The 26,935-nt window shown below is 47.0% G+C and overlaps 2 long non-coding RNA genes across 2 annotated transcripts; one reads left to right on the forward strand and one right to left on the reverse strand.

The window, feature by feature from the left end:
• Positions 1-293: 293 nt before the first annotated feature.
• On the reverse strand, positions 294-26,571 carry LOC146081277 (uncharacterized). The gene is made up of 3 exons (XR_014475105.1): positions 26,039-26,571; positions 4,687-4,745; positions 294-1,311 (listed from the first exon to the last, which is right to left on the reverse strand). It is a non-coding gene; the product is annotated as an uncharacterized LOC146081277 (long non-coding RNA).
• Positions 25,958-26,935, forward strand: LOC146081276 (uncharacterized). Its single transcript, XR_014475104.1, has 2 exons — positions 25,958-26,637; positions 26,736-26,935. It is a non-coding gene; the product is annotated as an uncharacterized LOC146081276 (long non-coding RNA).

Consider the following 26,935-nt stretch of genomic DNA (forward strand, 5'->3'; position numbering starts at 1 on the left):
AGGTGAGTTTGCACTATGAATCATCCTCTCCTCTTCCTCCTCCTCCTCCTCCACACTCTCCAGTCCACTGATCTTGCCTGGTTTGCCTTGTACCTCGCTAACTGCTCCTTCTCAGTGGGCCAGATGCACTAAGCTTCAAAAGTGATAACATGGAGAGTGATAAACAACCAGCCAATCAGCTCCAGCCTGACATTTTTCAAACACAGTCTGTAACATACCAGGTAGGAGCTGATTGGCTGGTGGTTCATCACTGTCCATTTTATCACTTTTGAAGCTTAGTGCATCTGGCCCAGTGTCTGCCTCTGGCTCCACCTCACCCCCTTCATCCTCCCTGTCGCAGACCCTGTCTCTAATGCTCAACATGGAGAAAACCAAACTCCTCATATTTCCCCCATCTAGAGTCCCCCCCCCCCCCTCCTATCTTTGTTACTGTTTTAACACCATCATCTCTTCCCATTCCCCAAGTTCACTGCTTGGGTGGCACTCGTGACTCTCACTCCTCCCTCTCGTTTGTCCCCACATCCAAACTCTGGCTGATTCCTGTCAGTTCCAGCAATGTAACATGGCTCGCATCAGGCCGTTCCTCTGCCAGAGTGCGAGTAGACTTATTATTCACTCACCACTGGTCACCTCACGGCTCGTCTATTGCAACATTCTTTTCACCGGCCTCCCACCCTAGCAAGCTTGCTCTCCTCCAGTCTGCTCTACACTAGCAAGATCTTCTCCCACTGCTCCGCTTCTGCCAAACCCTTCATGAATTCTGCACTGGCCCCTATACTTTATTTACATTGTCTTTTCTTTTGTAGTTATTGAAACTGAACAGAAGATGATACAATTACTTCAGACCAAGCTTCAGACTCCATGCAAGCTGAGAACGCTGGGCGGCTTGGCACTCCTGAAACTCTGCCTATACTATATGGCCTCTCCGTTGGTGAATCTGTAGAGTGGATTTGGGATGAGGAGAACCAGGACCTACCTATGTTATTGGTGAGTACTGATTCTAGAGACCCTTTCCCTTAGCAATTCTAACTTGATGACAGCTCCCCCAGAGGGTGAGCTCCATTGATCACACATGATCATACAATGTGAAAGCAGGACTGTGGTTTTGTGGTGGAGATATGGGGGGGCGAGGAGTGGGTCCCTAACTTGTTGCTGTAACATTCCTCTGCTCTTCTAGTTGGCCCTGTTGATAGTGATTCTTCATGGTCTGTAGAATGTAGAACTTCTTTATGGCATTAGTTCTAATACGTACCAGAGTACCTGATCTGTTACACACCGCTTCTGTGTGAGGCAGCCATATACACTATGTAGCTGGAGAAATGGGGAACGGAATATGGCTGTGTTACAAATAGCAGATATATATATATATATTTATATGTAGATATAGATATATAGATAATTTACAGGGCCAAATGTAATAGGGTGAGAGTTTCAGAAAGTGAGAGATTTTGGGAGAGTTTTCCCATGTTTTTTAAAGCAGCAATCAATTACATGGCAAAATCAACCTGGTTTTGCAGTGTAATTGATTGCTGCTTTAAAAAACATGGGAAAACTCTCCCAAAATCACTCACTTTCTGAAACTCACCCTATTACATTTGGCCCATGGTGTTTTCTTTTTCTAACTCTACAGACACAAACCTTTTAAATACCATGGTCTATTCCTATTCTGGAACATGCAGTTTCCTTTGGGAAAAGTCCGAATGAATTTTCAGAAAATGCCAATGAAAAGGTGAGTTTGCACTATGAATCATCCTCTCCTCCTCCTCCTCCTCCTCCACACTCTCCAGACCACTGATCTTGCCTGGTTTGCCTTGTACCTCGCTAACTGCTCCTTCTCAGTGGGCCAGATGCACTAAGCTTCAAAAGTGATAACACGGAGAGTGATAAACAACCAGCCAATCAGCTCCAGCCTGACATTTTTCAAACACAGTCTGTAACATACCAGGCAGGAGCTGATTGGCTGGTGGTTCATCACTGTCCATTTTATGACTTTTGAAGCTTAGTGCATCTGGCCCAGTGTCTGCCTCTGGCTCCACCTCACCCCCTTCATCCTCCCTGTCGATGACCCTGTCTCTAATGCTCAACATGGAGTAAACCAAACTCCTCATATTTCCCCCATCTAGAGTCCCCCCCCCTCCTATCTTTGTTACTGTTTTAACACCATCATCTCTTCCCATTCCCCAAGTCCACTGCTTGGGTGGCACTCGTGACTCTCACTCCTCCCTCTCGTTTGTCCCCACATCCAAGCTCTGGCTGATTCCTGTCTGTTCCAGCAATGTAACATGGCTCGCATCAGGCCGTTCCTCTGCCAGAGTGCGAGTAGACTTATTATTCACTCACCACTGGTCACCTCACGGCTCGACTATGGCAACATTCTCTTCACCGGCCTCCCACGCTACCAACCTCGCTCCCCTCCAGTCTGTTCTGAACTAGCAAGACTTCTCTTCTCCCGCTGCTCTGCTTCTGCCAAACCCTTCATGAGTTCTGCACTGGCTCCTATACTTTATTTACATTGTCTTTTCTTTTATAGTTATTACAACTGTAGAGAACATGAGGAATTACTTCAGACCAAGCTTCCGACTGAGAACGCTGGGTGGCTTGCCTGTATTATACGGCCTCTCAGTTGGTGAATATGTTGATTGGATTAGGGACGAGGAGAATCAAGACCTACCGACATTATTGGTGAGTACTGATCATGAAGACCTTTCCCCTTAACAATTCTTACATGATGACAGTTGGCTCAGAGGGGAATCTTCATTGATCACACAGGCTAATGCAATGCAGATGCAGAACCAAAATTTTGGTGTGGCGAGGTTGGACCCTGATTTTGTCCAAGTAGCATTCCACAATTTGGACCTGATTCTGGTTCACTTGCAAAAGCCAATTCCCTCTCTAATGGACAAAACCATGCTGCAGTTGGGGCAGATGTAACGGGTGCAGTTGTCTGCTAGCGTCGGTAGAAATCTACATAAAAAAGTGCATTACTGCTATTTAGGAAACACTCAAGGATTTCAATTAATTCATTTTACTGGTTATTGTTACTAGGAAAAGGCCATCAATCCGGTTATTTTCCAGTTGCTTATGTAACATGTAACTCTGCCTTCATTTCCCACAATGCAAGTGTTCCTGGGAAAACTTTAAAGTAAGCAGGACCAAAATGAAGTAGGGGGGTCAGTACATGTTTGTCATTGGTCACAATGTAGTAGGCTGTAGCAGTGCCTTACATGGTGATAACAAAATGGGTATTTTAGTAAATTTATTTACAAATTCACATTTTCTTTTCTTTTTTCTTTATTAACCTGTACAGAACTAGATAAACAACCTCAGACCAAGTTCGGTCTCTATGCAAGCCGCAAATGCCCGGTTTGGCACTCCTGAAACTTCACCTCCATTACATGGCATCCGAGTTGGTGCATCTACATGTCTCTTCTTTTGGGAAGTGTCCAATTGAATTTTCAGAAAATGCCAATGAAAAGGTGAGTTTGCACTATGAATCATCCACCTCCTCCTCCTCCTCACCATCTAGATCACTGATCTGCCTGGTTTGCCTCGCACCTCGCTAACCGGTTCTTCTCAGTGTCTGCCTGCTTCACCTCACCCCCTTCATCCTCCCTATCGGTGACTCTGTCTCTAAAACGCAACATGGACAAAAGCAAAACAACAAGAGGTGTGCCAGCGCTGGCTGTTCCAATGATATAGACAAGACGGCTCTCAATTAAAATAGTATTTTAATAATTAATAACAAATCAGTCCCTGGGGCAGGGACTGATTTGACTGTTCGAATATTCTCTGTAAAGTGCTGCGAAATATGTGTGCGCTATATAAGAAACTGTTAATAAATAAATAAAGAAAACTCATCATATTCCCCACCCCAATATCTCCATTACTGTTGTATCACAATCATCTCTTCCCGTTCCTCAACTCCACTGCTTGGTTGGCACTCGTGACTCCTCCTCCTCATTTGTTCCCACAACCAATCTCTGTCTCATTCCTGTCAGTTTCAGCAACGTTCCTCTCCCAAAGTGCGAGTATACTGTATGTATTATTCACTCACCACTGGTCACCTCACGGCTCGTCTATTGCAACATTCTTTTCACCGGCCTCCCACCCTAGCAAGCTTGCTCCCCTCCAGTCTGCTCTACACTAGCAAGATCTTCTCCCACTGCTCCGCTTCTGCCAAACCCTTCATGAATTCTGCACTGGCCCCTATACTTTATTTACATTGTCTTTTCTTTTGTAGTTATTGAAACTGAACAGAAGATGATACAATTACTTCAGACCAAGCTTCAGACTCCATGCAAGCTGAGAACGCTGGGCGGCTTGGCACTCCTGAAACTCTGCCTATACTATATGGCCTCTCCGTTGGTGAATCTGTAGAGTGGATTTGGGATGAGGAGAACCAGGACCTACCTATGTTATTGGTGAGTACTGATTCTAGAGACCCTTTCCCTTAGCAATTCTAACTTGATGACAGCTCCCCCAGAGGGTGAGCTCCATTGATCACACATGATCATACAATGTGAAAGCAGGACTGTGGTTTTGTGGTGGAGATATGGGGGGGCGAGGAGTGGGTCCCTAACTTGTTGCTGTAACATTCCTCTGCTCTTCTAGTTGGCCCTGTTGATAGTGATTCTTCATGGTCTGTAGAATGTAGAACTCCTTTATGGCATTACTTCTAATACGTACCAGAGTACCTGATCTGTTACACACCGCTTCTGTGTGAGGCAGCCATATACAGTATGTAGCTGGAGAAATGGGGAACGGAATATGGCTGTGTTACAAATAGCAGATATATATATATATATTTATATGTAGATATAGATATATAGATAATTTACAGGGCCAAATGTAATAGGGTGAGAGTTTCAGAAAGTGAGAGATTTTGGGAGAGTTTTCCCATGTTTTTTAAAGCAGCAATCAATTACATGGCAAAATCAACCTGGTTTTGCAGTGTAATTGATCGCTGCTTTAAAAAACATGGGAAAAACTCTTCCAAAATCTCTCACTTTCTGAAACTCACCCTATTACATTTGGCCCATGGTGTTTTCTTTTTCTAACTCTACAGACACAAACCTTTTAAATACCATGGTCTATTCCTATTCTGGAACATGCAGTTTTCTTTGGGAAAAGTCCAATTGAATTTTCAGAAAATGCCAATGAAAAGGTGAGTTTGCACTATGAATCATCCTCTCCTCTTCCTCCTCCTCCTCCTCCTCCTCCACACTCTCCAGTCCACTGATCTTGCCTGGTTTGCCTTGTACCTCGCTAACTGCTCCTTCTCAGTGGGCCAGATGCACTAAGCTTCAAAAGTAATAAAACTAATAAACAACCAGCCAATCAGCTCCAGCCTGACATTTTTCAAACACAGTCTGTAACATACCAGGCAGGAGCTGATTGGCTGGTGGTTCATCACTGTCCATTTTATCACTTTTGAAGCTTAGTGCATCTGGCCCAGTGTCTGCCTCTGGCTCCACCTCACCCCCTTCATCCTCCCTGTCGATGACCCTGTCTCTAATGCTCAACATGGAGTAAACCAAACTCCTCATATTTCCCCCATCTAGAGTCCCCCCCCCCCTCCTATCTTTGTTACTGTTTTAACACCATCATCTCTTCCCATTCCCCAAGTTCACTGCTTGGGTGGCACTTGTGACTCTCACTCCTCCCTCTCGTTTGTCCCCACATCCAAGCTCTGGCTGATTCCTGTCAGTTCCAGCAATGTAACATGGCTCGCATCAGGCCGTTCCTCTGCCAGAGTGCGAGTAGACTTATTATTCACTCACCACTGGTCACCTCACGGCTCGACTATGGCAACATTCTCTTCACCGGCCTCCCACGCTACCAACCTCGCTCCCCTCCAGTCTGTTCTGAACTAGCAAGACTTCTCTTCTCCCGCTGCTCTGCTTCTGCCAAACCCTTCATGAGTTCTGCACTGGCTCCTATACTTTATTTACATTGTCTTTTTTATTTACATTGTCTTTTCTTTTATAGTTATTACAACTGTAGAGAACATGAGGAATTACTTCAGACCAAGCTTCCGACTGAGAACGCTGGGTGGCTTGCCTGTATTATACGGCCTCTCCGTTGGTGAATATGTTGATTGGATTTGGGACGAGGAGAACCAAGACCTACCGACATTATTGGTGAGTACTGATCATGAAGACCTTTCCCCTTAACAATTCTTACATGATGACAGTTGGCTCAGAGGGGAATCTTCATTGATCACACAGGCTAATGCAATGCAGATGCAGAACCAAGATTTTGGTGTGGCGAGGTTGGATCCTGATTTTGTCCAAGTAGCATTCCACAATTTGGACCTGATTCTGGTTCACTTGCAAAAGCCAATTCCCTCTCTAATGGACAAAACCATGCTGCAGTTGGGGCAGATGTAACGGGTGCAGTTGTCTGCTAGCGTCGGTAGAAATCTACATAAAAAAGTGCATTACTGCTACAGATGGGTCTGTTCCCATCTTGGCAGGGGATGGCGCTGGCGTCGCCAGCCGCCATCCCCCGCCAGCGCCATGGCGATCGTGAGAAGGGGACGCGCGCGCACGAGAGGCGCGCGCGTCCCCTTCCGACGGCGCTTCCATACGTTTCCCCGGGTCCCCGCCGGCTTGCCGGCGGTAACCCGGGGTCCCCGCCGCCTGCCCGCATCCCCCCTAACCCCCCCCTAACCCCGTCCGTCTCCCTGAGGCGGAGACGGACAGGGTTTCCGCCGCGCTAGCGACGGAGACTGAGACGCGCGTGCGCGTGAGACGCACGCGCGTCTCAGTCTCCTCGCTGGCGAGGCTGCTGGCGGGTCGCCAGCGCGTACGTTCTGGCGACCCGCCAGCAAGGATGGGAACAGACCCATCTGTATTTAGGAAACACTCAAGGATTTCAATTAATTCATTTTACTGGTTATTGTTACTAGGAAAAGGCCATCAATCCAGTTATTTTCCAGTTGCTTATGTAACATGTAACTCTGCCTTCATTTCCCACAATGCAGCTGCCGTTATTGGTTGTAACTGTTTCACTGCTGGATCTGTTCTCATGTCAATCTTGTGTTGTCTCCATTCACACCAAACATTTAAGACAACAGCAGAACCAGAACGATTATCTAATTGGCAGGACGCGCACAATATATGAAGTACAGCGGGTATGGGGCATTGGGACGATCAACATTAAGTTGACCACTGTAGGTCGAGGCTTAGGTCGACAGATGAAATATGTCAACATGCCTAAGGTCGGCATTTATTTATAAGCATTAGGTTGACAATGGCTAGGTCGACAGTCAAAAGGTTTACATGGGTTTTTCAGTTTTTTGTCCCAAATGTCGACATACTTGACATGAATACTGTATCAGTGTACTGCGTCCGCTCGCTGCGCTCGGCACACTATTCTATTCTCCCTCCACGTCCTGGTAGGGCATGAAATACAGTGTGTCGGCACTTCAGCTCAAAAAAATAAAGTAAAAAGCCCATGTTGACCTTTTGACTGTTGACCTAGCCATTGTCGACCTAAAGCTTTTGTTGACCTTCTATCTATGCTGACCTTAGGCATGTCGACCTATTTCATGTGTCGACCTAATGATCATATACCTGTAGAGCGGGCGACTAACAATACCAGTGAAGAATATAAAAACTCCCAATATAACTCAAACACACATGACTGACGCTTGGCGATTATTCCACCCTACTGATAAGTCATACACATTCCACTCGGGAGTCCATCATTCATTCTCGCGGATAGACTATATCCTGGTAGCAGACCACCTGATCTCTTCTGTCACTTCAGCTAACATAGGAGACATCCTGATCTCTGATCACGCTCCCATACACATATCCCTTAACATATCCTCCACAAACCCACTACACAGACCCTGGAGATTTCCCTCATACCTCTTCCACTCAGAAAACTTTCGCCAATACCTTAAACACCACTGGTTAGATTATGTGGACACAAACATAGAACATTGGGACACGCCGGTGCTATTTTGGGAAACGGCAAAAACAGTAATGAGAGGACACATAATTGCATATGTAGCCAAATGAAACAAAGCCTCCAAAGCACAATACGAATCCCTCCACACTAACATGAACTCTTGCCTCCAGTCTTACATCTCTAATTCAGAATCAGAATCAGAATCAACTTTATTGGCCATGTATGCTTGCGCACACTAGGAATTTTTTGTGGATTTACAGTGCAGCATCAAGCAGGGATGAAGGGGGGGGGGCAGGGGGAGAAGGCATTACATACATTACAATAAAACATTACATGTGGGGAACACATACCCACTGAGGTGCACAGCGCCTAGGCAGCCATCAGCGGCGCCACTGGTCGCCGAAACAGCCAGGTAGGTAACAATACAAGCAGAGACAGTACAGTTATCACACAGGGAACATATTTGGCTGAGCTGCACAGCTCCTAGGCAGCCATCAGCGGCGCCATCTTGATCATGCTGCTCAGAGGCAGCAGTAAAAATATTTGTATTTATGTAGCACTTTTCTTCCAAAGCTGGCACACCCTGCCAGCTTGTTGCTGGCGGGGTGTGCAACCAGCGAATGTACAGCATACAGGCTTTGCATACAGTGGGGGCAGAGGTATATGATGATGATCATGGTAAAGAAACAGTAAAACAAAGAGTAATACATAGCTTTCCTAAGAGGCTGAGATAGATGGTATCTTGGGAAAAGCAAAAATAAAACATGGCAGTGTTTCGGTTTATGTCCAAATCCAGTCCAAACTCCAGTTCTAACTCATTGCTTGCTTTCGATGACTTGCTTCCGATGATGCCAGGCAAGCCTTGGCCAGGCTTCTCCAAATGTCCCATTTTAAAGGAAAGTTTGGGTCAGCTGGTACAGGGGGAGGGGTTGGTGTTTGCACACATTGCTCAGCTTATCTGATTAAAGGTGGGGGATGTTGTAGGCTCCCAGTAACAAAACACATTCCCATTGCAGACTGTTCTTTTAAATGAAAAGCATCAGGTTTTTGGAAAATGGCATTCATGTACCTGTACAGAGGAGATGAGAGATGGTTTTAAAACTTCATTCCAGTTCTAACTCATTGCTTGCTTTCGATGACTTGCTTCCGATGATGCCAGGCAAGCCTTGGCCAGGCTTCTCCAAATGTCCCATTTTAAAGGAAAGTTTGGGTCAGCTGATACAGGGGGAGGGGTTGGTGTTTGCACACATTTCTCAGCTTATCTGATGGACTGAGGACAACCACACAGCCTACCAACAGGCAAAACACCTACTCGAGGACTTCCTGCTCTCACAAGCTCAAAGACACCTTGAATACACGACGAATAGGTATTACAGATGGGGCAATCGCACTGGACGCTTGCTAGCAAATCTAACAAAACCCTTCCATCGCAGAAGCCACATTACATCTATAAAACAAACTGACGATTCCCCACTCCTAACAAAGGGCATTATTCTGGTTGGTGCGTACATTTCCGAATACTTTCGGATGGCGTTTTTTAGCCGTCTGCGCATGGGGAACGCTATGCGCATGTGCCACGCATGGTCTCCGTACTTGTTCTCACTAATACCGTACTGAAATGTGCACCGCAATCACTCAGGAAATATGGGCGTATTATGGGCGTCATTCGGAAATACACAGGGGCGTATTTTCAAAGTGGGCTAAACTGGGCGGAAACATGGATGGACACGGGGGAGTGCACTTATTTTGGTAGGCGTGCATTCGGACAGCACACCGAATGCCCGCGAACAAAAAGGCAAGAAATATGCGGTGTCCATAAGCAAGTATTGCTTTGCGGACACCACTCGGTCATGCGCTAGGCAATCGGAACGCCTAATCAGGACGTCCGCACCTCAACCAATGTCAGCTGAACACAATACAATCACCTCCTTTACTCATTACTTGTTAATTACACGCTTGTCACTGCTTCAATTGGAACCATTGCAGCTTCAATGGACACATATATGCTGCACTTTTTACACACTTTTACACTGCAACTAATGAAAACAACTTAATATTAATAAAAAAAATACACATGTCACTTCTACATGTATCAATTAAACCACACATTTGGGGGAAACAAAAAAACATTTATTAAATGAACTTATAAAATAAATTAGAAACCGTCACAAAATAAAAGGTAGCATACCAGCAATAAAAGTAAATAATATATAATAAATACATGTATTGTAGACATACATAGCCACAGCAGAATCATTAGGAACACATCAGGTGGCTTCACAACAAAAGTATAGCACCAACACTTCAAGTACAGCAGACAGTAATGCTAGCCGAAACAGGGCAAAAGGGGAACCAAACATGACATTCGAAACGAGGGCAAATGTGGGTACCCTCGGCACGGAATTGGACACAGGAAGCTGACACACACAGCTCAATGAAAGATTTGGGAAGACATAAGGGTGGAGATTAATGCGGACACAAGTTCATCTGCGGGCACGTTTGCCCCTGGCAGGCTCCTTGCCACGTGCAGCAGCTCTTCGGCCATGGCCACTGTCAGATGGTGGCCCAGGTGGAACAGATGCTGGTGAGGGGGTGGATGGTCTTCCCCCTCTGGCAGCAGGGAGTGCAGATGGTGGGAATGCACCAGAAACGGATGACATTAGGACCCTATTGCTGGCAACTAGCTCCACCATAAGCTCATTATGGTGGAGGAGGAGGTAATTTTGCCGCAGGGTTTGATCAGACAGCACCTGCAGGCTAGCAGCAATTGATTGCTGGGTGGCAGCCATAGCCTGCAGGCTCCCAGCGATACTCTGGTGGCTGCTGACCAAACCCTGCAACACCTCCTCGGTCCTACGCACCCGCTCTGATGCCGACTCTCCCTGCTGGTGAATATGGCCAAGCACCTGCCCCCACGTGGCCAATTCAGCCGTGGTCAGTGGCTGCTACTGCATGGGCCTGGTACTGGTGGCAGGTGGCACAGACTCCTCAACCTCCTCAAGAGATTCTTGACCAAGCGGTGGGGATGCTGGTGAAATAGAACATTACAATTACAACACATTCCATGCAAAATTAGAACCAGCTACTTATGGCATGTCAAATTATTACCTTCAAGCAAAGAAGCCATGACTTCCGCTGGGGCCTCGCTGGTGCTCACCCCCAGGACCTCCACAACTGCAATGCAGCACTCTGCCATCTCTTCCAGGGGGGTGAGCTGCAGCTTTGATGGCATGGGGCCAGCCCCAGAGGTGTGGCTGTGTTCCCACCGCTGGGTCAATTTCTTCTTGAGGTTCGTTTTGAAGTCGTGCCACCTGCAATCAAAGTTTACATATTAATACATGTCACTCCTCATGTTTGCTGTAGCACCCATAGCAATCTGCAACATAATACAACATGTGCCTCATGACACCAAACTTAGATTATATTAAATTTGAAAACCAACCCTTAGAAGATACACTCACACTCACCCTACAATAACTATCAATTAAATGACATGGCAAACATGTCTGTGGCTCCAAGCAACGTGACCGCCCATTGACCAACTCCATCTAATATCTAATGTAAACAACATGAACTTGCCTCTTCTTAACGTGCTCCGTCTCACGAACTTGTGGAGCCACCGCATTAATCTCCGCCGTTATGTCCTCCCAGATCTTCCATCTCCTTGTGTGTGTCAACCGGTCCTGTGCACACTCGATCCAATCCCGTGCGCGGGGCACCAGGATGGCAAGCTCCTGCGCTTCGAATGCCATGTTTCTGGTGGTTGGTTCCTCTGTTGCCCTATTTCGGCCACGGCCACTGGCACCGGCACGGCCACTGGCACCGCCACTGCCACCTGTCGCTGTACTCGAAGTGCTGGCCAGGCTACTCTGTTGGGAAGCCACCTGCTGTGTTCCCAATGATTCTGCTGAGGCTGAAGATGGGCCAGCTGCCGATTGGCCTGATGTAGATGGCCCATCTGGCTGCTGTTCTCCCAATGGCTGGTCTGGGTTGAGGGGGACATAGCTGGTGCTGGAGTCCATGTGGCCAAACAGGTCCTGCAACACCTGGTCTTCCGCAGAATCTGAGCCAGCCATGTTTGCAACAACATTGCATTTTTCTTGCACACCTTTATATCCTATTTCAGTAATTGGCGTACATCAGCGACACCCTGCGTTCCGTACGGCCGTGTTCCGTACGGCAGCGTCAACCGTGCGGCGCATAGGCCACGCCCCTAGCTGGGGAAAACATTTTTTTAAAAACCTGGCAAACTTAGTAAGTCTGATTTAGTAGGTAAATGCAGATTTTTACACCAATGACCAAATAAAATTGAGGTCACACATGACATGTATATGTGAATGTACATCTGTACTGAGCACTTGTTTGGTATGTAGTACAACTGACACTACCCATTCCATATGTAAATCCAGTCCACCACTTAGGCAATAGTAATCAGTGCTAGCATCCAAATCACATGTGAAAGGTCTCCAAATTCTGGCTTGATGCTAGGTACATTTCATTCAACATCTATAGTGTGGGCCGGTAGAAGGTAAGTGTACACATGGCACCATGACCTAATATTGGGAAAAGTTCTGCTACTATTTGCTATGTTTCTGCTGCATAGCTTTCACTATAAAATAGCTGTTTAGTACCTTGTTGAGTTAGGTGTAAGTGGCTAGTGATGCAGATTATTTCACCTGTTGCTTATACCCATGTTTGGTGAATGTTATAGATTATATATAATGGGTTCCCATCTTATTTTACACTGTCTGTTTAGGACATAGTAAGTAATGGCATGGTCTGCTCAACTATTCAAAGGTACAGCAAGTGTGGGTTTGCGATGCAATGGGTTAGCCGTCTGTTGTGGCGCATGCACGCTGTTACTGTAAAAATGAACACTAAAGTTAATACCAAATATCACTCTGATCAACCAATGACAGGACATGATTGCTTGAATTGTGCCATTGCTAAGATGGCGGCCTATGGCAGAGCAGCACCGTTTTCAGCAGTGGAGCTGAGGACACTGGTCTCCGTTATGGAGACCAGGCTGGGGCGGGCGGGCCCATTTATTACAAATAGGCAGAAGCGGAATGCCTATGCGGTGGCCCGCCGGCGCATATACGCCCGCACACAGGTGCGGCGGACCATCGCTCAGCTGGAGCGGCGGTGGTCAGACCTGAGGCGTCGCCAGACGGATTTGCTCCAGCAAATCAGGGCCAGGATTGCGAGATGTGAGTGTTTATACATTAAATGGCCATTTGTACATGATTGCTTACATGACATTATTTAAGCCAATAAGGTAACCAGCCTGATCATGAGTTAAACATGGCATACACTATATGTGTGCTACTTCCTGTTTGACACCCTGTAATGGTCATAAAATATGTGATTGTGTAGGATTATAGATTGTGATGTTTACAATGGCCCAAATGTCACATCATAACTGCCATGGTACAGGCTGTGTTGTTTAAAAGACACTAAGGAGCTGATTGGCTGTACAGTTATCTCAAATTATAACCTTTGGATTTTTTTTTTAAGCCTTAATACATCTGTCCAAATGACCCCTAATTGGCATTTTTTTCTCAAACACAGCACGTGATCGACCAAGACAGGCCCGGGAGGAGGCAGAGGTGGCCCAGGAGGAGGTTGCCGAAGCAAGGGCCGAGGAGGTTGTTTCGGAGGAAGGGATGCCGGAGGAGGTGGCAGAGGAAGTGGAGGAGGAGGTGTGGGCTGTGAAGGCTGAGGTGCTGGCAGCAGAGGAGGAGGTGCCACCAGAGGAGGCCCCTGAAGAAGAGGAGGAGGTGGAGGCCTGTGAGGTCGTGCAGGCGGCCGAAATTGGTATGTATACATAAGGATTAATTATTCCTTTTCTCATCTACTATTTGCTATGTAGCACTGGTGATTCAATTGTGTTTTTTCAAAATAAAAATTCATATAACAAACAGGGTAGCAACAGACACACTTATATAGGGTGGCCAAACCATCCCTTTCATCCTGGACACATATTAATGACACAGGTTGTGCGGATGGCTTTCAGGTCGATTGTAAGAGCCACTGAACCTGTGTAGTTAATCTGTATCCTGGAAGAAAGGGATGACTTGCTCATGTAAGGGTTACATGTCCCTGCTGCAAGCATACAATCTGTAGCCTCATATAGATGAGTAGAGTTTACTGGTGATTGATCTTTCTAAACTAGATTAAGTATGACATAAATGGAGTATGGACAGGCGTGGCTTAGAATGGAGTAACAAGTGGTCAGTACCCCTGGGCCCTTCTCTAGCTAAACCCCCCCTGCGGTCTGCATGTATGGTTGGCACCATAATTGTGTGTTGATTTGGGCTTAGTAATAATTTTGTGCATGGGAGTGGGTTAGTGCTGCAGCTTCACCTAACTGGCATTATGACAATGATTTATGGAGCAGACCATCAGCAGGCAAGCCATGATTGATTGCACAAATGTACTGAGCATTCCTGAGAGTTGAGTAAGTCCCATGCCACGCTCCATCATATAACAGACACTGAGCACTTTTTGATGAGTTGTGATTGGTGCAGCGCGTGACATGCTTCTCAGAGCTTAGTCATGGGTGGGTTTGGATTCAGAAGGAGCACTATGACTGTGAGGTGTTCTACAGAGTAAAGGGTAGAGGGGAAAAAACAGGCTTTCCATGTAGTATGTATGCATGTATGTATAGCGTATGTGTCATATATATAGTTATATATGTGTCTATATACATATATATATATATATATATACACACACACACACACACACACACACCTGTCATGGTGCATGTTTTAAATTTAGGTATAACTATGTTAAATGTATGTATGAATATCATTAGTAATTTTACCATTTTTAATATGTCCACAGATGAGCCAGCCCAAGCACAAGAGGGTCTCCGTGGGGCCCTGTTACGCATCCGAGGACACATGCGCCAGGTCATGACTGAATTGGACCAGCTGCTGGATGGCGCCATTTGATTTTTTTTTTTTTTTTATTAAAAGTTTTGTAACGTTAATAAATAGTTTATTACAGTTGGAAGTTGTCTGTGTGTTTTTTTTAAATGGAAAAGTATATGTGTAACTTGTTTATAATCTTTTAAATAAGCAAAATGTACATACTGTATATAGATGTATGTTATGTTCACATGCTGTAAGGGTTAATGTGTGTAATGAATGTAGTAGTAATGTGTTTCAGTATATATTAGGATTTAATTGATTCAAATAGACAACAATCGAGGTTGCCTAATTGCATAAGTGGGTCATGTGATCGCTGTGTGTGCTCAGAGAAATAGTGTTGTATTTAGCGTAAATACTCCGCATCGGTGCGTACGGCCAGCTTCCCGTACGTTCTGACGCGGTAAGACCGTGCTTACGCTGCAAGACCGTGCAGAATCTGTATGTGTCCACCGCACACGCAAGGTTTGTATGTCGTCCGTACACACGCCCTGTTCTTAAAGAGTGAGTCCGTCCGAATGCGGAGGCTCAATGGGCGTTTCTACGGACGATGTCCGCATAGCGTTGCGTGCGGCCCGCTCTGTAAGAATTCGGGAAAGTACGCACCGATCAGAATAAGGGCCAAAGACACATGACATAGTAGATGCATTCCAAACCTTTTATTCCACACTATACTCGGCTGACCCTCCAGACTATGTGCAAATAAACCAATTACTTAGGGACTCTAGACTGCCCTCTCTCTCCCAGCCCCAAGTAGAATTGTTAGATAAAGACATCACAGCTGAGGAGGTGATCCATGCCATCTCATCCCTTCAAACAAATAAATCCCCGGGACCGGGCAGATTTTCTGGGGAATATTATAAAATACTACAGCCAGACATTATTCCAACATTACTAGAACTATACCAAACTATTCATAAGTCCCAACCCCCCTATCCTACATTTAATGAGGCATACACAACCTTAATTCTGAAACCTGGACGTGACTACACGAAATTGGACTCATATCGCCCTATCACACTCTTAAATGTAGATTTTAAACTCCTCTCTAAAATCATGGCTACCAGAATACAATCTTTCTTTTCGGAAATCATCTCCCCTACCCAAATGGGGTTTGTAGCAGGACGACAGTCCGTTAAGGGTATCCGCACTGCAATTGCCTTGGTAATAGCATCTAATCTTCACCCCAATGCCCCACACATGTTGCTGAGTCTGGAGGCCCATAAAGCATTTGACACAGTCTCTTGGCCCTTCTTATTCTCAACACTATCAGCCTACTCTTTTGGAAGCCATTTCATCAATATGGTAAAATTCTTCTATAACACCCCAAACACTTCTTTACTTATTAACGGGACTAAGAGTATACCCATCCGAATGCACAGAGGGACTAGACAGGGGTGCCCTCTCTCCCCGATCCTGTTCAACCTTTCCTTAGACCCCATACTCAGACTAATCGAATCATGGACTACTCTTCAGGGAATACGTGTAGGCAATATGGAAATTAAAACGACCGCATTTGCCGACGATGTCCTGATATATATGGCAAACCCAAAAATCTCTTTATGCCCTCTTTTAGAACTCCTAAATAACATGGGCCGGCTATCCGGGTTCCAAATAAACTTGGAAAAATCCGAAATTTTGTATTTGAAACAGGGATTTACTCACCCCAAGTGGGCTTCACAACTACCCATGAGATGGGCTAAGGGTCACCTGACCTATTTGGGCATAACCTTGCCCAAAAATGCCCAAAATCTGTATGCATATAACATAAGCAAAACTATTAAGAATCTCACCAGGGACCTGAACGGGATGGGCCATCTCCAGCTGTCCTACTTGGGCAGAGCTAATCTCTTGCGAATGATATACTTCCCCAAACTCTTATATAAACTCCAGGTCTTACCTCTTCTACTTACCAAACCAGATATCCTTGCTATAACGAAACTGTTCCGAACTTTCATCTGGAACAAGGGAAGAGCAAGAATTGGGATGATAAAATTGGCTCAGCCCAAGTGGAACGGCGGCATAAATTTCCCGGATATTAAGATATATAACCAAGCGGCGATATTCAGATATCTTAAGGACTGGATACTCACAAATCATACGTATGCTAACACTGCCCTAGAACAAAACTTTCTACCCCATACCTCCCTAACAGCCTTCTTACACCTAGCCGATAAAGACATCCCCCCGGAAATACACCTCAACCCCCTCCTAATGTCTACCCGCAAACTATGGCTAATTTTACGTCATTCTTTCCACCTAAACCCAAATCATACTGTGCACCTGCCCTTCTTACAAAACCCCCAATTCCATGATGGAAACGCTCCGCCCCTCTTTACATGCTGGAGCAGAGCGGGATTAAATAGAGTTGGACAACTGATGGACACCCAGACGCACAAACCACTCACTTTCATAGAAGCCTCTAAAAACTATCCAATAATAACTGCCCTAAACTTAAATTTTATCCAAGCCCAATCGTACACTGACAAAGTTTCTAAACTTATTCCGGAAAGGGATTGGAATAATGATCTTGACAATGGGCTCTTGGCTCCTCCCCTACCTAAAAAAGCGATCTCTACTTATTATAAATTTCTCCACAAGACTACCGACTACTCATCACAACGCACAGGTCTTAACCAATGGCTAGAACACTTCCCTTCCCTAAAAACAGACATTCTGTTAAAGACCTTACAGACCTCCATCACAACGTTTCCTATGGCCAAATTTACAGAAATGTACCTAAATATTTTCCACCGGTCATACATCTCTCCCTCACGAGGGTTTCAGATGCAAATTATAGATTCCCCAGGCTGCATCAGATGCAACAACCCCCAAGCAGACCTATATCATTGTTTCTGGGCCTGCCCACAAGTTCAGAAATTGTGGGCAGACGTTCGTGACTTCGCCAATGAACATTTGATAAACTACACCCCGTTCACCCCAGAGTGGGCCATATTTGGCATCCTTCCGGAAGAAACTAGGGCCCCCAAACCCATCAGGAAATTGATGTTGGCGATCTCCTCTGCCGCTCGCAAAACGATCCTCCAAGTATGGATCCAATCCCCTCCTCCAGCCTTGGCGATGTTCAAAGACAAATTGTTTTTCATTTTCCACATGGATTGGTTGGAGGCCTCCCTCCAAAAGGACTCCCGTACCAAACAGTTTTTTGCAACCTGGAACAGCTACATGGAAACACTACCCATATCGACAAAGCGAACTCTCCATCAGTGTTTCCAAAATACCCGCTGGTACGAAGAACAAATGTTACTTAATGACCCTCCACTAGTCCTGGAATAATATGTTCACTTCTTTTGCTAAAATTGATATCCTGTACACATGTTATAATAATAAGGAAATCCATGTTTGTTATATATCCCTACCTCATGTATATGACTATTTGACATATGTCTTGCATTCCTGATATACAGCAATGTAATATGTTTTGATATGATGCTTTGACTCAATAAAAAAATAGGATTTTAATACCTACCGGTAAATCCTTTTCACTGAATTCAGATGGGGTACTAAGGTCTTATAACCTTGGGGATTAGAGGGTATCCGACAGGAGACAGGCACATAACATTTTCTTCAACCAGGGTGTGCTGGCTCCTCCCCTCTATATCCCCCTACTAGCCAGTTAAGAAAACTGTGCCCGAAGGAAGGATAACGTATGTGAGGTAGGAACTAATCATTAAGATAACGTGGTGAGATTTGCACCAGCACACCACAACACACACAACAACTCTCTCAACTAAACGTAGTTAACCCCGTCATTGTGTTACTTAGGAACATAAATGTATTTTTATGGAGCAATTTTGTCACCAAAACTCAGCTGCTCCTAAACAGGTCAACAGACCTATAACTTATCAGAAAACCAGACTTTGCAATTAGCAAAAGGCAACAACAGGATAACAACCTGTGCAACAGAGCCCCGCACTGAGGCGGGCGCTCAGTACCCCATCTGAATTCAGTGAAAAGGATTTACCGGTAGGTATTAAAATCCTATTTTCACCTTCATTCAGGATGGGTACTGAGGTCTTATAACCTTGGGGAGGTCCCAAAGCTTCCAGAAAGGGCGGGAACGTGTGGAGCCTGTTGCAACACCGCCTGCCCAAACTGGGTATCATCCCTGGCCACAGTGTCAAACTTGTAAAATTTGACGAAGGTATGTTGACCAGACCAGGTGGCAGCTCTACATAGCTGCAAAGCTGACACACCCCGAGCAGCCGCCCAGGATGCTCCTACGGCTCTAGTGGAGTGGGCTCTCACTGATGCCGGCTTAGTCAGATGTGCTGACACATATGCTTGCTGTATAGTAGAACGAATCCATCTAGCAATTGATTTCTTCGATGCTGGGCATCCCTTCTTTTGTGCGTCATACAACACAAAAAGACACTCCGTCTTACGGATCCTTGATGTTCGTCTCACATAGATCTGCAGGATTCTAGCTACATCAAGTGACTCAGGAATATCCTTATGACCTGAGCAAGAAGGAACCACAATCGGCTGGTTCATATGGAACGCCGAGACCACTTTTGGCAGGAACTGCTGTCTTGTCCGAAGTTCTGCCCTGTCTTGATGGAAAATCAAGTAAGGGCTCTTACAAGAGAGAGCACCAAGCTCAGAAACTCTTCTGGCCGAGGCCAGAGCCAGTAGTGTCACCGTCTTCCAGGTGAGGTATTTTAAATCTATGGAGTCCACTGGTTCAAACCAGGCTGACTGCAGAAACTCCAGGACCACATCTAGGTCCCAGGGCGCCGTTGGCGCCACAAATGGAGGCTGTATCCTTAAGACTCCTTGTAGAAAGGTCTGGACTTCAGGGTAGACCGCCAACTTTTTCTGAAAAAAGACAGAAAGAGACGATATTTGAACCTTTAGAGACCCCAGACCCCACCCTTCTCAAGGCCCACCTGCAGGAAAAGCAGGAAACGGTCCAATTTGAAATCTGCTGGCGGAAAACTCATGTGTTAGCACCAGGACACATATCTACGCCAGATCTTATGGTAGTGTGAGGCTGTCACTGCCTTCCTGGCCCGGGTCATGGTGTTTATGACCGAGGAATGAAATCCTTTCAGAGCTAAGATGTTCCGCTCAATCTCCAGGCCGTCAAACGAAGACGCCCTAAGTCCTGGTAGACGAAGGGGCCTTGTACCAGAAGGTCTCTTCTTAGAGGCAGCCGCCACGGGTCTTTTATCAGCATGTTTTGCAGACTTGCGTACCATGCTCTCCTGGGCCAATCCGGTGCTATTAGGATTGCCTGCACCCGCTGATGTCTGATCCTCTGTAACACTCTCCCCAAGAGTGGGAGGGGCGGGAATATGTATACCAGGTCGTATACCCAGTCCGTTGTCAGAGCATCTGTTGCCTCTGCTTGAGGATCTCTTGTCCTTGAGCAATACCTTACCACCTTGTGGTTGGTCCTTGAGGCCATTAAGTCTATCTGTGGGAGCCCCCACAGATCTACAATGCTTCCGAACACTTGAGGATGCAGACTCCATTCCCCAGGGTGGAGGTCGTGAAGACTCAGGAAGTCCGCCTCCCAGTTGTCCACCCCGGGTATGAAGATGGCAGATATTGCCACCGCATGTGTCTCTGCCCAGGTCAGAATCTTGAAAGCTTCTCTCATGCACGCTCTGCTCTTCGTGCCGCCTTGGCGGTTTATGTAAGCAACAGTCGTTGCATTGTCTGACTGGACTTGTATCGCCTGCTGTTCCAGGAGGGAGTGAGCCTCTAGAAGAGCATAGTGTACTGCCCTCAGCTCCAAGATGTTTATGTGGAGCTGAGTTTCCAAGTAGGACCACCTGCCCTGGAATCGCATTCCTTGTGCCACCGCCCCCCAGCCGTGGAGGCTGGCATCTGTGGTCAGCAAGATCCAGTTCTGGATCCCGAATATCCTTCCTGCCAGGAGATTTGGCGTATGTAGCCACCACTGTAGAGACTGCCTTGCCTTGACAGACAGGCGAATCAACCTGTGCATGTGGATGTGGGAGCCCGACCACTTGCTCAACAGGTCCCACTGGAAAGTTCGAGAGTGAAGCCTCCCGAACTGTAGAGCCTCGAAAGAGGCTACCATAGTTCCCATCAGTCTGATGCAGAGGTAGACCGAGACTCTTTCTGGGGCTAGCACCTCCCCCAACAGCTGTTGTATCACTGTAATCTTCTCCCTTGGAAGAAATACCCTTTTCTCCACCGTGTCCAAAATCATCCCCAGAAACTGAAGACGTTGGGACGGAATCAGTGAAGATTTTGGTATATTTAGGATCCATCCGTGTTGGGACAGGAGCTGCCTTGTCGTCTCTATGGCCCCCAGCAGCTTGGACACTGATACAGCCTTCAGCAACAAGTCGTCCAAGTATGGGATGATGTTTATACCTTGAGTCCTTAGTAAGGACATCATCTCCGCCATCACCTTGGTGAAGACTCGTGGGGCCGTTGAGAGCCCAAACGGTAGGGCTTGGAACTGAAATTGTTCGTCCAGGATTGCAAACCTCAGGAAGGCTTGGTGTGGGGCCCACACCGGTATGTGGAGGTACGCGTCCTTCACATCGATGGACGCTAGATATTCCCCCTCCTCCAGTCCTGCAATCACTGCTCTCAGGGATTCCATTTGGAATTTGAACACCCTCAAGTATGGGTTCAGGGACTTTAAGTTTAAGATGGGTCGAACCGACCCGTCTGGTTTTGGAACCAGAAACAGGTTTGAAAAATAACCCTTGTTCCTTTCTGCAGCTGGTACTGGTATGATGACCTGTGCTAGGACCAGCTTTTGCACAGCTTGTCTGAGGATTCTGCGATCCTCTGCTGCTGCAGGGAGTCCCGACCTGAAATATCTCTGGGGGGGTGTTCTTTCGAACTCCAGCCTGTAACCGTGTGAAATAATGGCCCTGACCCAAGGGTCTAGGGCGGATGCATCCCACACGTGACTGAAGAACCTCAGTCTTGCCCCCACCGCGGGAAAATCCCGAGGTGGGAGTGGCCCGTCATGCAGCGGGCTTAGGCGTAGCTGCACCTGTGCCACGGTCTCTTGTGGCAGCAGTTGCTGCCTTCCTAGGCTTACCTCTGGCACCTCTATTGGCGGTGGAGCCTCCCCTGGCCCTGGACCGAAATCTAGAGGTCCGAAAGGACTGCTGTGTACTCCCTGTTGAAGGGCGTCTTACCGGGGTGAAGGCTGATGGGAGGAATGTGGACTTACCAGCCGTAGCCTTTGATATCAGATCATCCAGTTCACTCCCAAAGAGTCTATCCCCTGTGAAGGGTAGGCTCTCTACACTGCGTTTTGAGTCCGCGTCAGCGACCCACTGCCGCAACCACAGGGCCCTGCGGGCCGACACAGCCATGGCCGAGTTCCGGGCATTAATTGCACCCAACTCCTTCTGTGCTTCGCACATCATCTTTGCTGTGTCCTGTATGTGACGTAGCTTTTCAGCTACCGTAGGCACATCCATGTCACCCAACAGGCCTTCTTGTATCTGGCCTGCCCATGTGAAGATGGCTTTTGCCATCCAACAACTAGCAAGCACCGGGCGTTGGGATGCCCCGCTGGCTGTATACATAGCCTTTACTGTGCTATCTAGTTTCCTATCTACCGCGTCCTTTAAGGTAGAGGTACCTGGGACTGGGAGCACCACCTTTTTTGAGAGGCGGGACACTGAAGCGTCCACAACAGGGGGTTCCTCCCACACCTTCCTGCCCGTGGGGTCAAAAGGGAAGGTGGATTTGAAACGTTTGGACAATGTAAAACGTTTCTCTGGATTTTTCCAGGCAGCTTTGAACACCTCTTCTAAGTCAGACTGTTCAGGAAAAACTATGTCCTGCCTTCTGTGTGACACAAAGAATGGGTCACCCTCAACTGGTGTGGCTAGAGGTAAATCTAGTACTTCTCTAACAGCAAGGACCAGGTTTTCAGTACCTTGAATGCTAGACTGAGACGCTTGTGAATCTACAATATCATCTGCGTCACCATCGCCATCACCATCACCATTGCCATCACCATCATCCATATCGGAGTCAGGTGCCACGGCCTCAAGTGCCCTCTTGCGGGACACCCCTGGCATGGGTGTAAGAATATCCACCCTTGCTGACAGGACCTTTAAATCCTGCTGGACTTGCTTAGTCTGTAAATTATTTGTCGCCAGCTGTGATGAGACAGTCTCTAACATGGCTTTCATACCAGTAGCCCATGAAGGTTCCTGGGAGTCAGCCTGCGAGCTACTGCGCTGCGGAGACTTGCTACTGAGCTGAGGTGACATACACTGTTCACAAGCGACTTGTGAGGTAGTGCTGGGAGCAAACTTGTTGCTGCAAATCATGCAAGTTATTTTTCTCACCATGTTGGAGAGATAATATCCCCTTAACACACTGCAATCACGCTGAACACACACACAGTGAATGTACAGTAGAATATATGTAGCTAACACTCTATGTGCAGGATCACATATATCTATATGACAGTGTAAAATTGCTTAATTAGCAGTGGGGGACTCAGAGTAAAATGGAGGACACCAGCACCCTGTAACCTGGACTATCGATTTGATAGACCGGCGTTTAAGCACAAACACAATATAACAATACTGTGTGCTGCTATCTGTGGCTTAAGCACACAGGAAGCGCTATCAAGCGCTATACTTGCTGTCTCTGAACGATCTCTCTCCCTTCAAGGCTGCGCTGAGGAGTGATCTCCGCTCTGCTGTAATGGCGCCAACAGCATGAGAAGAAGCAGGAAGCAGTGTACAGGCGCGCTCAGGTCCCGCTCTGAGCTAAGCCCCGCCCCTTGTAATGGCGTCCGGGCTATACTAATATTTATACTGGCGCCTGGTAATCCTTTTAAAAAAAAGATTTTCCCACATAGCGGTATATGCCCTGGTGGACAATAAAAGAGGGTACGGTTCCCATCTTAAAGCAATATCTACATCAATTTGCTTATATTTGAAGGTGTTACACTATATTGCCTTTTTTTCTCTTTTCATGCCCCACGAGTAATCCACAGTGGTCTATGTGAAAGAGATACATGAAAGGAGCGCTTGGAGAACTGTCAGTGAATCTTGTGTATTGTCGGTCCAGTGGCAATGCCTGGCATCCAGTGTCGGCGTGGCTGCAGTGTTAAAACATCTGCGCGCGATCCCTGTGCAGGGCCACTGCGCCGCCATTCGCCGTTATGCCGCACGCAAAACCGGCGTCCCCACTGAGGGGACCCGGTTAACACTCACCACCGACGTTTTCAGGCTGAGCCAGGGGTGTGCGGCAGCTGGGGGTGTGCTCGCTGCAGCGCAATGCCCGCGGTAACAGCACCCTCTCAGGTCGGTGGACCTGCAGCAGGGATCAGCTCAGTTCCTTGAAAGGCCTGCAGCAGTCCCTACCCCGGCTTCCCTCGTCGCAGGGAAGCTGTTAAGCCCAAACAGCAACCCGAAAATAATAAACTAAAATAAATTGAAGAAAAACTCTCTGGAGCTCCAGGAGTGTGCATCCTCTCCTGAGGGCACATTTTCTAAAACTGGCTAGTAGGGGGATATAGAGGGGAGGAGCCAGCACACCCTGGTTGAAGAAAATGTTATGTGCCTGTCTCCTGTCGGATACCCTCTAATCCCCAAGGTTATAAGACCTCAGTACCCCATCCTGAATGAAGGTGAAAGTTGTTTAAAAAAAAACAACTCCCAATATATACAGAAATGTGTTTTCTCCTCATCTGCCGGAGAGATCAGAGCTCTGTTGGGACTCAGTGACGGTTTAGGCCAACTCTCCTCTAGTCTCCAAACCTATAAGCGTTCCCTAAAAACTCATCTCTTCAGGCAAGATTATCAAATTCCAGAACCAGTCACATAACCTTGCATTCTGGTGGAATCGATGCAATAAAGAATACAGTATCTATCCTTATGTATCAATGCCTATTTCCCTATAGATTGTAAGCTTGCGAGCAGGGCCCTCCTACGACTGTCTGTAAATACCCTGTTTTGTTGTATCACTGTCCCCTTTGTAAAGCGCAATGGAATATGCTGCGCTATATAAGAAACTGTTAATAAATAAAAATAATAAATAAATAAAGCAAAGTGTACGGTCAGAATGTAGTCCCGGATTAGGGATGTTGTTCTATATCATAACATAAATTATATCAATCTGTATTAATGAGGGCAGAGATGTCACAGGTAAGTGTGAAGGTCACAGTGGGGTGTAAGCAAGGGTTACCTCTGAGTTGCTAGAAGTAGCCCCTTCGCTCAAGTTCTTCGCCACGTCTGCTGGGAAGATCACACCTCCTTATACACCAGAGTGAGGCGCTTACGTTTTATTGGGTGACACAGAAATGGTACATAGATAAACAATCTATGACTATAACGTTACAAATCAGTATTCATCAGTAGTATTTAATTTCACACCCGCCTAGCGGGTACCTCACAAAACAATTCAACCAAGACTTAGTCTAGCTTATGCCACGTCCCGGGCCACCGCCAAGCGAGGGGGTCGATCCCGTGGACCGTAACTGGGTACTTGGGAATGCGGCCCTCTCACCCAGCAGTGCCAGCGGCCACCAGACACTCCCCGTAGTGCAATTACTGTACACAGAAAATACTATACATAACAAAAACACAGACACAATGAAACATTTAAGATAACCTGAGGGTGTATTACACTAACTATGGTCTTCGAAATAGTCCCTCTTGTGCACAAGGACTTGTTGTTACCCTCCTGGGCGGTATGCTCATAATGAAGGCAGATGCCAGGACTTTAACAATGAATTAGGGCTGAATCCTGCAATATCAATTTTGACCACAAGATGGTGCTGCTCCTCTCTGACACAGGGGCAGCAGCAGCGTCTCTCAGCAAATAGTAAAGTAGAGTCCCACGTGAATTCACTTGAACTGAGTAGAATAAACTCCAGTAACTTGGGGAATATATAACACAGATTCCTTTGGGGGAAACGCTGGGCCCAGTAGACTCTCTTGGGCAACTGCTAAATGTACCTGGTATCCGGTGACGTGCATGGTCTCACCCCTAGTGGGGGCTAGGAGTTCTCAAGTCCCTACAGGGGCACTGGGGGTTCGATCCCGCTAGGCTCCTAGTGATGGGGAGACAGATGGCACTCTGTGCGCTGACAGGGGCAAAAGCACAGGCACAGATGGGTAGGGAGGCGGTCTTAATGGTGCCAGTGAGGATGGATGGCTGCGTGTGGTGTCGGGTAGGGAAGTGTATACCTGTAGTCGGGATACAGTTGCAGGCTCCCGCCCGTCACTACTTAGTCATTCGGTACCCGGTCTGCTGGCTGTTAGGTGCCGGGTCTCTGTTCCGGCCGCCACGGCGATGGGGTCTGGCACTACAGGCTCCCTCTTCTACCAGAGGGCGCACTAGTGTGTTTGCCGCAGCGTTGCCGCACTCAGTCGCCCCTGCTGGCTGCCACTCCAGTCCTCACCCTGCTGTAAGTGCCGTCCCCCTCTCTTCTCCGCTCTCGGTGCAGGCTGGCTATGTACTGCTGCTCCTCTTCTACTTTCCCGGTGCATGCCGTCTCTCTGCTCACGCGGCCGGGTCACACACTCTCCTGTCTCCTCTCACACCGACGTCACTTCCCCTTCTTCCCGCGCGTTCTCTCCTTGTCCATCAAATGGGGTCAGATGTCAGGCTCTGCTGCACGTCGCGGTGCCAATCCTGCGCCTCCTGCGTGCCCCTCCTTCTGCCGGGACCTACCATTTGGTGAGTGGGTTGGCTAGCAACCGCCTAGTGTTGGCTCTCCGCGGGGTGCCCTGTAAGGAACGGGGCACTCCAGGCTGGGGTGCCACATAAGACCCACACAATACAGGTACAGGAGTGGAGTAGATACATTTATATTTACTATACATCTTATATGCACCTTACGGAGATATCTTATAAAATAGTTGACACTTTGCTTCCTTACAGATTCCTGCAGGACTTCAGACTTACTGCCACAAAACTCTTCCCCGACCTGCATCAGCCTGGAGGGAGACAGCACAGATAGAGATGTACACATGTATGGTTCTTCATGCTGCAATAGTTTTCTGTCCAGTAACCACTGACAAAATGAAATAAACACAGGACCCAACGCAAGTGATGGCGCATCCAGGACTGTTTATTACAGA

The sequence above is a fragment of the Crinia signifera genome, chromosome 5 (genome assembly GCF_055691185.1).
Source record: "Crinia signifera chromosome 5, ASM5569118v1, whole genome shotgun sequence".
NCBI lineage: Eukaryota > Metazoa > Chordata > Amphibia > Anura > Myobatrachidae > Crinia > Crinia signifera.